This window comes from Puma concolor, chromosome A3 (assembly GCF_028749965.1).
Source record: "Puma concolor isolate L17-30 chromosome A3, mPumCon1.1.hap2, whole genome shotgun sequence".
Classification (NCBI taxonomy): Eukaryota; Metazoa; Chordata; class Mammalia; order Carnivora; family Felidae; genus Puma; species Puma concolor.
This window is the reverse complement of record NC_141669.1, coordinates 107858496-107871394: the sequence shown is the minus strand read 5'-3', so window position 1 is coordinate 107871394 and position 12899 is coordinate 107858496. Positions and strand designations below refer to the sequence as shown.

General features: G+C 36.8%; 1 long non-coding RNA gene across 1 annotated transcript in view; it reads left to right on the top strand.

Annotated features, from left to right (window-relative positions):
* LOC147582645 (uncharacterized) overlaps positions 1-12533 on the top strand; it is a 495094-nt gene extending 482561 nt beyond the window's left edge. The window contains exon 5 of the long non-coding RNA XR_015248765.1: positions 12252-12533. This is a non-coding gene — a long non-coding RNA (uncharacterized LOC147582645). The remainder of the gene's footprint in view (positions 1-12251) is intronic.
* The last annotated feature ends 366 nt before the right edge of the window (positions 12534-12899 follow it).

Below are 12899 nucleotides of genomic sequence, written 5' to 3'. Positions count from 1 at the left end.
TTTATATCAGGTTTTCTAATTTCTCATTGGCCAACACCTGTCACAGGTCTAAATCTAGATTCAAAAAATAGAAGAAATAAACTTCCCTTTCTTTGAGAGAAGCTGCTAAGTCTCATTGCAAAAAAGGCATGGATACAGGAAGAGAAAGAATTTGTGGTCAGCCTTGCAATTGACCATATAAGGCAAAAAATGAAAAGAAAGCTGAATATGTTCTCACCGTAAATTCATTCTGATCCAAAGAAAATGCTAGAAGATAATACCAGTGGGAAGTAGGGATGCCATATTTATTTTGGTATATAATTGTCATTATTGGAACCTTTCAGCTTATGCATGGAGAGATTTTTGAGTCTCACAGTATGATATTTTTTTCTTTAAAACTTCCCTCTCACATTATGTGCACATTGAGGAAGCATAGTTATTTCTGGACAAAGAAGCTCAGTATTCATTCTCCCCCCACCCCCTCCCCCTCCCTCTCTCTCTCTCTCTCTCTCTCTCTCTCTCTCTCTCTCTCTCACACACACACACACACACACACACACACACACAGAGTTGGGGGGGGTAATAAAAGAAGATAAAAGAAAGTAAAGGAAAATTTCAACTAGATTTTTTCCTCCTTTTTTCCTTCCTTTAATTATTCTTTAGACTTGCTTATAAAACAAAATGAAGCATGTGGTGAACCTGTTCATACTTTCTCACTTTTAGTGACTAACTTCATACCTTTATTTCTGTATATTGATGGCATTTAGGATACATTACCCCAAAATATGGCAACTTGGCATATTGACTATTTTCAGCTGAAGGAGTTTCAGAAAACAGCAGAAGAGGAAGGTCACTCTGACTTTCCCTCCGCTCTTCTTCCCTGTAACAGGTCATGAAACCCTCATATGAGAGGTGCCTTCCCTCTACCCAAGGGAAGGAACCTCCTCACCCCTAAAGATAAAGGGAACGCAAGACGAATCCTAACAAACTCCCTAACCTATACAACTAATCTATACAACTGACAACTCTTTATCAATCCTAGCATAAAAATATATTTGTCTGTGTATACGGGTCTTCATTTCCTGATGAAGCCTCCTGTGTCACTTAAAACTTACACCAAATACGTGTATATGTGTCTCTCATGTTAATGCATCTTTGTCAGTTCAATGTTCAGGTGCAGGCAGAGACCCTAAAAGGATCAGGAAAAACCTTTGTCCTCCCCTACAATGCCAGTTAATACAGTTATTCCAATACTACCACTTAAAGCTGTGTGACCTGGGCAAGTTACTTAAATAACTGATATCTCAGTCACTTCATCAGAAAAATGAGAATAATGAGGGAGTCTCCTTCAAAAGTTGTCATAGGAACTGAAGGATTTGTTATTTTTAAAGCATGTTGAACAGTGCCTGAATCATAACTAAAGTTACTCCACTTTAAAAAAGTGTTTATTAAATAAAAGCAAGTTTGTGTTTATCATAACCATGTCAACTGAAGGCTGAAGAGGTGACCAATACATTAACCCCATTTTAGAGCAAACTCAGTTTTATTTATGAAAATTATTTAGGCAGACCCTACCATCACTGCCTACTCTTGGTTCGCTGTTGCTAATGTGGAGCAGTGTTGTTAGGATGTAGCAACAACAATGCCAGCCCCACAGGCTTGCAGAATGTTCTTCTGCCTCTAAAGCACTTTCCCACAAATTGCATTTGATCCTTGTGTGGAGATTTACCTCAGTGGTATGTGAGGGCTACTTCAAAATATTGGCCTTACGACCAAAAGAACAGACAGAAAGCTAAGGAAAAGGGAAGGAAAGAATTAATTCTTCATGTTTTGGGGACCCACTAGCCATGCCCCTTGGAAAACTGCCAGAATTTTTTCTAGCAGTTTGGAGTCAGCAACTGTACTTACAAAATCAGGGGAAGCCACAATAATCAGAAACAATTACACTTCATATAAAATTCATGAATTGTGATAGAACCATTGTAAAAAGAAGGAAATTACCAGAAATTCTTCATGACTGTAAAAAAGCCCACATTTTTTTATATTAACCGAAAAGGACAACACCCTTGAAAATTTTGGATTGATATGTTCTAGTTGGGAACTTTGGATGTCTGATACATTTATGCAGTTTACATTCAGATGCTTTTTGCTGCAAAGAACAGAATGCCCAAATAACAAAGGAGCTTAAACAGTAGAAGGTTCTTTTTTTTTTTTTTTAATCATATATTGAAAACTATGTAGGAAGGCATTTGTTAGCTTTCCTCAAATTTCTGGCTCTTTTCCTGATTTCAAGATGGCTGTAGTAACTTTAAGGCTCACATCCTTACAGGAGAACTTCCACATGTAGGACAGGAGATACGTCTGCTCTTCATACATTTCTCTCTTCTGGAGAGATCAGTCTTTCTCTGAGCCACCAGTTTTCCCCTCTGACATCTCCGTGACCAAGAGTGGATCGCATGGCCATGTTGTAGCAGGAAAGGAAATTGGGAAATCAAGTTTCAGCTGCTATCTTTGCTTTTACTGATGTAGAATTGCGAGGGGCAGGTGACAGGGTGAGGATCTCTCTGACTGGCAAGAAGGAAAGAGGAAACTCACACGGTGTGTCCCAGTTTGCTGGGACATATATTTTGATCCCAACATATATATATGAGTTTTCTCATTCTTCCCCCATATTCAGTTATATCCACATTCACAAATAATACACACTCTTTATAATATTTTAGGAATGACTATGTCTGAATTAGCACTAAGATAAGTGGATCTATCCAGGCCTAAGGAACCTCTGAGGACCACCCCAAAAGTGGTGGATAATATAACCAATTTGTCCACCTAGTGCCCCCTGGCTTAGCTGGATGTGCTATCACCTTAAAGAAACAGCTTCAGTTCTTGTCTTTGCACATGAATATTTTGATCTATGTCTCCATGTGAAATTGAGTAGAAAGCTACCCAACTAAGAGTTGTGAGTATTTTATGTTACCATCTTTTAAAACTTAACACTAACTCAAACCATTTTTACCATTTTCAAATACAGTATGGTATAGGACAGTGATTTTTAAAATTATTTCTTGTGCCCTAGGATTCTGTTGAGGTCAAGTGGGTGGGGTGGGACTAAGGGTTGCCCAAACTCTGGCACATCCATCTAGATATCTCAGCTTTTGTCATCTCTTTGATTTGGAGCTGAGAGAGTTCTGCATAAAAATTTATTTGTAAAATGAGTTCTATAGCTAAGAAAATTTCTTTAGTGAAAAGAATTTATGATTCGGTGTTAGAACTGGGCTTGGACATTAATATTCACATTTATTAGTATGCCATGGAATTATGGACAAGTTCAATTCCTTCCCCCTGTAATACTATTTTAATGATATTGAACCCATGAATTTTGAGACATAAAATAGTTCACAAAATCACCGATGCTATCTAAGTACACATTACGTGCCCGGGAACTATCAATATCTTTCCCCATTCACATTTTTCATGCTTTGATCACAGTATAGTGCCCCATTAAGTTTGTGTTCAACAAATTTCTTACTCAAATTGGATTGTTTCAAATGCTTTGTTGCAATAACCATCATTCATGCAGAAGATATTTCTTTACTCTAATATTCCCATGGAACAAATTCTAGGAAATGAGTTTGTGGATCCAAGGATATAAACATCTCTTTGCTACTCATGAAATTTTCCCAGATTTTATTTTTTTAACAGAATCATGATTTATACTGCCACTAACAATATATCATTGTACCAGGTTTAAAAAAACCTTGCTAATTTGGGTATTTCTTTTATTTAATTTTGGCAAATATAGCAGGTGTAAAATAATATCAAAGAGTTGTTAAATTTGTAATGGTTCTATTACTAGGGAAGATACACATTTTTCTTCATTTTTAAGGATGACTATGGTTTCTGTAAAGTGAGACAATGGTCATTATAAAAATGGAAGCAACTAATAAACTTATAGACAAGAAATTTAGAAACCATTCCAAATCCCACCATCCAGATATATTTCATTTCAAAATCAGGTAAATGTTATTCCAGAAATCTCATAGTTATCACCCTCTCACCCTCTGTCTCTCTCTCTCTCTCTGTCTCTTTCTCTCATATATTTTCACATAAAATATTGATTGAGGGTAAATAAAAATATAAGGAAAGAGATACACATGAGATCTTATATCTATATTTTATAATTAAAAGTATGATTTTTGATGAATGGTGAATAATAATGAATAATAATAATGAATTTCTCATTTCATCAGATTTAGAAAAGATGTGTTTTTCACCATTGGTGTAAAATTAAATCAAAATATTTTAAGAACCATTTTTATTATTTTTAAATCTATGTATTTTACTCTCCTTTTTGGTTTTGTATATTATTTTAAGTTTTAAAGTTTGCTAATAAGATTTAGATGTTCACATGTTGCTTTATTACTTCAGATAACTTTTTTAAGGAATTAAAATTAAGGCCAGCATTTGATTCATTTTCCTTTCCTTCCTCCATCCTTCATTAGAGGAAACCATTATTTTGAAATGAGTGTTGTTTTTTATCTCCATGCAAATGTTTGTAATTTTATTACACACATAAGGCCATAAACAGTACACCATTGTTTCCTGTGTATAGTGGACACTGGCATGCCCCTTCCAGACCCCTTTCACTGCTGGTATACTCCAGCTCCAGCTACAGTACGTGTTGGCTACTAATGGCTCTCAGCTGTCCTAGTCTCTGTGGGATTATCCTGGGCTAAATGGAAGATATTCCACTGGGAGGATGTTTCTCACAGGTCAGCCCACAGCCAGTGATGGATTGACTGGCAAGTGTGTGTGCCTGAGGTGGGGTGTGGGTAGGGAGAGTCAATGAGATCAGCCCCTTGCTCCAAGGTAAGACCAGTGCTGTGGTTCAGTTAATTCTCCAGAGCTGTTTTTGGGATCAGGCCTCAGTGAGACTCCAGCCAAGAGCACAACCTTACTCTCCTGTTTCTTCTGCCCTGCCCTGATCCTGCTCTTTTTCTGAGAGTTGTCCCCTGATTAATCACATGTACCATGATCCCTGTATCAGGCTCTGCTTTTAGAGAGTTCCCACAGAAGAGGATGTGATATCTAAATTTACATATATTATATAAATTATATCTTGTTTCACTTGTTGTTTAGCATTTTGCTTTCTTCACTTTATATGATATTTTGTAAGATTTATCTTTCTTCATATTTGAAACAATGTCTTTAACTGATATTATTTTATTTTAAATAAGTTTATTCCTCTAGTTCCCATCTAAGAAACTGTTAAATGTTTGTTTTCTCTCTCTTTGTTTTAAAATCTCTTGCAAACATTGAACAATTTTATGTATGTTCATCTTCATATACTTTAAAATTTCTCCATGGTTGATGCCCAAGATGAGAACTGCTGGCCCATAGGGTGGGTGGGTCATCACCATTCTTAGGTATTCCCAATTTACCTTCTGAAGTGGCATTCCAAATAGCTGTTAGTCTGAGGGTTTTTTGTTTGTTTTTGATTTTTTTTTAATTTTTTTATTTATTTTTTAGAGAGAGAGAGAGAGAGAGAGAGAAAACATAAGCAAGGGAGGGGCAGAGAGAGAGGAGACACAGAACCTGAAGCAGGCTGTCAGAATCTAAGCTGTCAGCTCAGAGCCTGACGCAGGGCTTGAACTCATGAACCACGAGATCATGACCTGAGCTGAAGTCAGACATTTAACCAACTGAGTCACCCAGGAACCCCAGTTTACATTACTGTTTTGTAGCATTCTTGCCAACACTTGAGGTTTTCAAATTTATTATTATTACTTCTATTATTATCACTTTGGATCTGAATTGGTGGATTATTGTTTTGATATGTATTTCTTCAGTTACCAGTAATATTGTATTTATTTAATATATGAATAAGCAATTAAAAATTTTTAATGTTTATTTATCTTTGAAAGAGAGAGAGCGTGAGCAGGGAAGGGGTAAAGAGAGAGGGGGACAGAGGATCTGAAGCAGGCTCTGTGCTGAGAGCAGAGAGCCCAACACAGGGCTTCAACTCATGAATTGTGAGATCATGACCTGAGCCAAAGTCAGAGACTCAACTGACTGAACCACCCAGGTGCCCCTAAATAACCAATTTGGGTTGATAACCAAGCTAGCTATTCTCCATTTCCGTTCAAATCTTTTCTCCATCTTTTTCTACCTTGCTGTCTACCTGAGAGGCTGACCTTACTGAGGCTGATCTACAGGGACATATTTTCCTGTTTAGTTTGGCCAACTAGAATAGCATCAAGAGATAGAGAGGGAATTAGGGATTTTTATTTTGGCTCTCCCTGTGTGCAGATACCATCATCTGGCTGTGTCTCTTTAATGAAAAGTCCTTGCTCCTGTTAGACACTTTTCTCCACAAAACTAATATCCCTACCCTCTTCTCTTGGCTTGCTGGACAAATGGAATGTGGCAGAAATGATATGAAACTTCTGATACTAAACTTCAAGAGGGTTACATGCAAGTAGGATGGTATAGGAAGCAGCATCAATATTGGAGAAAAAGAAAATCCCTGAGAACCTTAACTGAAGCACCAAAGTTGGCAGTCCCCAAAAGCTTCATGGGGAAAGCCTACAGCTGTACAGTCTTTGGCAAAGCCCCCGCTACTCTCTAAGCCAGCAACATCAAAGAAGGTGTTTGTGAGAAGGCTGAAGCTGATGAAGATAGTGACATCCCTTCTGCCTTCCAGATGTCATGCCAGTTTCTCCTGTGGCAACCTTTAACCCAGAAACAGACAATGAAGAGCAGCTTTTCTAGCAGCTGTTCTGGAATTGGCAGGTGATATTGACAAGAAGTTTGGTTTTATTGTTTTGTTGGATTTTATGTTTAGCTTGAAAATGTTGAGACTGTCATAGGTCAGCAAACTTTCTCTGTACTGGGCCCAAGAATGAATATTTTAGGTTTTGAGGGCCAAGGTTTCAGTGGCTACTCCTCTCCTACCTCCTTCCTCATTCTTTTCAATAACTCTTTAAAAACGCAAAACTCATTCTTTGTTCTTGGGCTGTGCAAAATGTGACTGCAAGCCTTTGACCCAGTCCATAATGTTCCAAACTCTAATCTACATCTGGTATCATTGTTGAGACATTTAGATCAACTATACATCAGTTTTTTGTTGTTCTTCTTCTTTCTACTTACAAAATTTCAGTTTTTATCTTTACTGATTCCAAATGGATTGTATTTTAGTATACTGTACCTTCACCTCATTTGAAAGTTACACATTCTATTTCAATTCTTTTTTTAATGAGATATGATACATAGCATAAAATTAATTCACTAATTAATTCACTAATCTGCACCCAGATTCTTATCAGATATGTGCTTTACAAATGTTTTTTCCCATTGCGTGGACTATTTCCATTTCTTGATAGTGTTTTTAACATTCAAAAGTTTTTAATTTTGATGAAGTCCAATTTCTCTCTCTCTCTCTCTCTCTCTCTCGGTTGTGCTATATTCTGACTGTGTGTGGGGGTTACTTAAGTCATGAAGATGGAGCCCTCATGAACAGAATCTGTGCCTCATAAAAGAGACTTCCCACAGATTCCTAGTCCTTTCCCATGTGAGAATACAGTGAGAAGGCCTCGTGTATGAAACAGGAAGCAAGCTGTCACCAACCACCACTGTATCTGCCAGCACCATGATCTTGGACTTAGCAGTCTACTGAACAGTGAAAAATAAATTTCTGTTCGTTATAAACTACCCAGTCTGTGGTATTTGTTATAACAGCCCAAACAGACTAAAACAGATTGCTTGTATTTTTGGAGGACTGTAAGACTCCCAAAAAACCCCTATGTTTTCTTTTCTTACATTTAAGTCTTTGATCCATTCTGATTTAAGTTTTATATACCGTGTGAGTTAGGACTCCAAATTCATTCTTTACATGTGGATATCCAGATGTCTCAGCACCATTTATTGAAAAGACTCTTCTTTCCCCATTGTGTAATCTTGTCACGATTGGCAAAAATCAATTGTCAATAGATGATAGTTTTATTTTGGGGCTCTTCAATTCTATTCCATTAATTTATTTGTTCTTATACCAGTACCACACACTTTTTTCCTATTTATCAACTTATGTGTGGTTTTTTTTTTTTTTTGATTTAGTCTTACTTTATTTTTTTATTGTTTATTTTAATGCTAGTATAGTTAACATACAGTGTCATATTATTTTGGGTATACAGTATAGTGATTTAACAATTCTGTACATTATTCAGTGCTCATCATGATAAGTGTACTCTTTAATCCCCATCACCTATTTCACTCATTCCCCTACCCAACTGTCTCTGGTAACCATCAGTTTGTTCTCTATAGTTAAAAGTCTGTTTCTTGGTTTCTCTCTCTCTTTTTCTTTTTTTTTCTTTTGTTCATTTGTTTTGTTTCTTAAATTCCACATATGAGTGAATTCATATGGTATTTATCTTTCTCCGACTTATTTTGCTTAGTGTTAAACTCTCTAGATCCTTCCAGGTTATCACAAATGTCAAGAATTCATTATTTTTTGGGGCGCCTGGGTGGCGCAGTCGGTTAGGCGTCCGACTTCAGCCAGGTCACGATCTCGCGGTCCGGGAGTTCGAGCCCCGCGTCGGGCTCTGGGCTGATGGCTCAGAGCCTGGAGCCTGTTTCCAATTCTGTGTCTCCCTGTCTCTCTGCCCCTCCCCCGTTCATGCTCTGTCTCTCTCTGTCCCAAAAATAAATAAAACGTTGAAAAAAAAAGAAAAAAAAATTAAAAAAAAAAAAGAATTCATTATTTTTTACAGCTGAGCAATATTACATTGTACATATAGACCATGTCTTCTTTATCCATTCTTCTATCAATGGATGGACAGTTGGGCTTCTTCCATGTCTTGGCTATTGTAAATAATGCTACAATAAACATAGGGGTGCATGCATCCCTTTGAGTTAGTGTTTTTATATTTTTTAAGGAAATATCCAGTGGTGTGATTACTGGACTATAGGGCAGTTTTATTTTGAACATTTTGAGGAAGCTCTATACTGTTTTCCACAGTGGATGCACCAGTTTGCATCCCCACCCACAGTGTAAGAAACTAGCTGTTTCTTGTGTTGTCAATTTTTGCCATTCCAACAGGTGTGAAGTGGCATCTCATTGTGGTTTTGATTTGCATTTCCCTGATGATGAGTGATATTGAGCATCTTTTCATGTGTCTGATGGCCATCTGTATGTCTTCTTTGGAGAAATATCTGTTCATGTCTTCCGCTCATTTTTTAATTGGGTTATTTGTTGTTTGGACATTGATTCCTGTAGCTTTATAGTAAGTTTTGAAATCAAATAGTGTTGGGTCCTCTAACGCTACTGTTTTTGAAGATACTTTTGGCTATTTTGTGTCCCTTGTACTCCCATATGACTTTTGGTATCAGCAGTCCAATTCTGGGGGAAGTCTTTGGAAACTTTGATGCATTAAATCTATAGCTCATTTTGGGGAACAATACCATCTTAACTGTATTAAATATTCCAATCTCTGAACATGGCAAGTCTTCCCATTTATTTACGTCTTCTTTAATTTCTTTTCTGAAGCATGCACACAGTCTTGCACATGTGCATAGGCCTCTAGATTCCTAGGACTATGTCAAAGCTTTTCAAAGCCCCTGTGGGACATGTCATTGCTCAGCTTTTCCTTTTATGCTTTTCCATTAGTCTATGGTTTACCCCAAATGTTATGCATTGCCTCAGGCAGCCATGACATTAAAACATTTGCCTGTAAATGTTTCTGACAAATGCCCCCCAGGAGGGGCTTTCAGCATGAGATGAGCATAGAATCAGGTTAGATAAAGACAATTCTTTTGAGTGGTCTTTCATGGACTATTAGTTCAAATAATGGCAATTCTTTGAGAAAGAGAATTTGAAAGAGCTACAGTTCTGTTCTGTTCCCATCAGTACTGAGAATATGAGCTTTTTTTTTTTTGATGGCTACTGTGAGTTGGAGAATGGGAAATGGGACTAGGGTAAGTTAAAACACTACAAAACTCTGTTCTTACTGGCATTCAGCTGTTTTTCTTAAATACTCCCTGGATTGCTGCAAGCCTATGGCTAAGTTCCAGAGTTCTGAAAAAAGTAGATTCTGACAATTTTGCCAGTTTCTCATTGCTTTTAGAGGATGATAGAATTTTTGGAGGTCCTTACTGTGCCATTTTTACCAACATCAGTTGCCCTTAACTCACCTTAATTCTCAACATGAATTCTTTTTCTGAACAAAAATTCAAAGTAATAAAAGACTTTGTCTTCTTAATGTTGTAGGAATTTTATAATTCCTTAACTCCTTTCACGCTTTTTTCTTACATGGTATTGTGAGCATGTTGTATATGTTATTTTATATAAAGACATTCTCCTAAGATCTCTCCTTACTATCAAAGCAGAAATTTTCTTTACTTATTCTGGTTACATCTCATCCTTCTTGAATATCATATCTTCCTTTTAAAAATTAATTCCAGGGCACCTACATGGCTCAGTTGCTTAAGTGTCCAACTTCCACTTAGGTCATGATCCCCACAGGTCATGAGTTCAAGGTCCTCATCGTGCTCTCTGCTGTCAGCACAGAGCCCACTTCAGATCCTCTGTCTTCCTCTCTCTCTTCCCCTCCTCCACTCATTCTCTTTGTCCCAAAATAAATGAATAAACTTAAAAAAATTAATCCCCTTTTTATGTTGGGGCACATTCTGCAACATTCTTTTTAAGAATACATAACAACAAATTTTTGAGAACTTACAGTTCTAGTATTTTAGTTCCACCTTGTTTTAATAATCACCAAATATGTCATTATTTTCTCGTTTTCCAGCATTCAATCATTTTTTTGATTTACTTAGTAAATGTCTTTGACTACCATTCTTTCTTCTACCCTCCTCTTTCCCTTTTATTTTCAGTTTTTTCTTTCCTGAGCATATCCTTTATTCTTCATTTTGCCCTCATAATTTGGTATCCTCTTATTTACTATTCTAATAATATTCTAATATATTCTAATAATAATATTCTAATAGTGGCATTGCTCAGTTTAAGTGTGTTGTTACTGTTTTCTTTTTTCGTTTGTTCAGTTTAAGTGTTTAGACATGTTTAATTTTAATAAAAGTTGCTGATTGTTGATCCAAAAGCCTGTAAAAATTACATTTCCACCTAGCCTCGTGAGGGATGAGAGGTAACATGGAGCAGAGATGAGCCATACTAATTGAAGACAGTCTAGACCAACCCACACTGAAGCTATCCTCAGACACAGCTCAGCCTAGACCAGAAGAATCAGCTGACTAGCACACAGACTCTTGAACTGACAATATGCTTAATATATAAGCCACTGTTAAAAAAAACAAGACAACAGACCCAAAATGGAGTTATTTATGCAAAGCCCCGTATCACCAAATCAAGACTTAATTACAGTTTCAACTCCCCCAGAAATGGTATTTTAAACTAGTCAATCAGAAATTCCTTAATCAGCACTAGTTAGGTATCTGCCTGATAGACCCTTGCTATCTCCTAAAGTAAAGTGACATTGCCATAACCAGTCAGCTTTTTTTGTCTAGTATAACTTCTTTGTTTTTGCTTGTGAAAGTCTTTCATTTTGTATGGTTCCTCTCAGCTCCTTTCTATCTGCTGGATTGGAATCAATAATTCAATAATTCAATTCAATGATTGAATAAATTGAATAAAGCCAATGAGCTCTTCAAAATTTACTAAGTTAATTTTGCTTAACAGCAGTAGGTTTTGAAGTTATTTATTAGGCAATATCAAAATGATACATATGGACTATAGTAAAAAGTATCTCAAAAGCAAGATTGTAACCTAATATTTCAAGTCAGATAAATGAAGCCACAGTTTGGCTATAAGCATGGCCATAAGCATGGTTACAGTGTAGGATACAGATTTTATAGGCATTTTTGCCCTTGGAGCTGAGCCTGCAAGTGGTGCTATAAAGAGGTGGACACCTAGGGAGCAAGCTAAGACCAGTTCTCCAAAGATCTAACTCCTTATAGGTTTAATGGATACCTCCTTATTGCCAGGCATAATGCTAGTGTCCTAAACAAGGAGAGGAGTAACAGATCTTCAAAACTGGGATCAAAACTGTCAGGTAAACATTCTATCCCAAGCATTTGGTGCACATAGCTACAGGAACTCAAAAGTAATCCAAATGATAAGTTTGAAGTAAGTGTATGCATAGGCACACTTAATAATTTCCATGACAGCCCCTCCTAAAAGATAGATACTCTATGCTTTACCTAAGTACAATTAAACTATGTTCTCTGAAATTTATATTTCAAAGCAGATGGAGTCTTCCTCTTCTGGATCCATGGAGGCTGCTCTAGACTGATGAAGGTTTCCCCATCTGGATTTCTATCTTCATAGACCTGTGAGTACTGTTGGAGTTGAGAGTGGCAGAAGGTGTTTGTTCCTTCTGAACACTTGTATGGACAGGTTGCCACATCCACCTAGGATTCTAGAAGACATCTGTGGTAAGTAACTGTGGACAATACACATAAGTGTGTCTAACTGGACTAGTGCCTGATGGCAGTGTCTGCTTATCATATATTATATATAATATATAAACATAAGGTCAGTTTGGGTTAATTTTTATAATTATGGTTACAATAGTATGCATACTCAAAGGCTAAATTATATATGCAGTTTTAGGTTAAGAAAAGTGTCTCCTACTTTGCCCATGCTCTAAAAGAAAATATCCCATCAATAACAATAAATAGCAAAGCTCAACATGCTCACATTGGAGAGCTACCATTACCTTAGATGCTTTCCCTTTTTTTTAGTAGAGGCTTTTTTCCCCTTTCCTGCCAACTGTACTATTATAAAGTATATTTTATGCACTTAATTACATTTCCACCAACGTCATGTCTAATGTGTGAGCATGCCAAAAAGCCACGAGAATATTCCCTGTCTTGTTGTCATGCCAAGTCAAGTA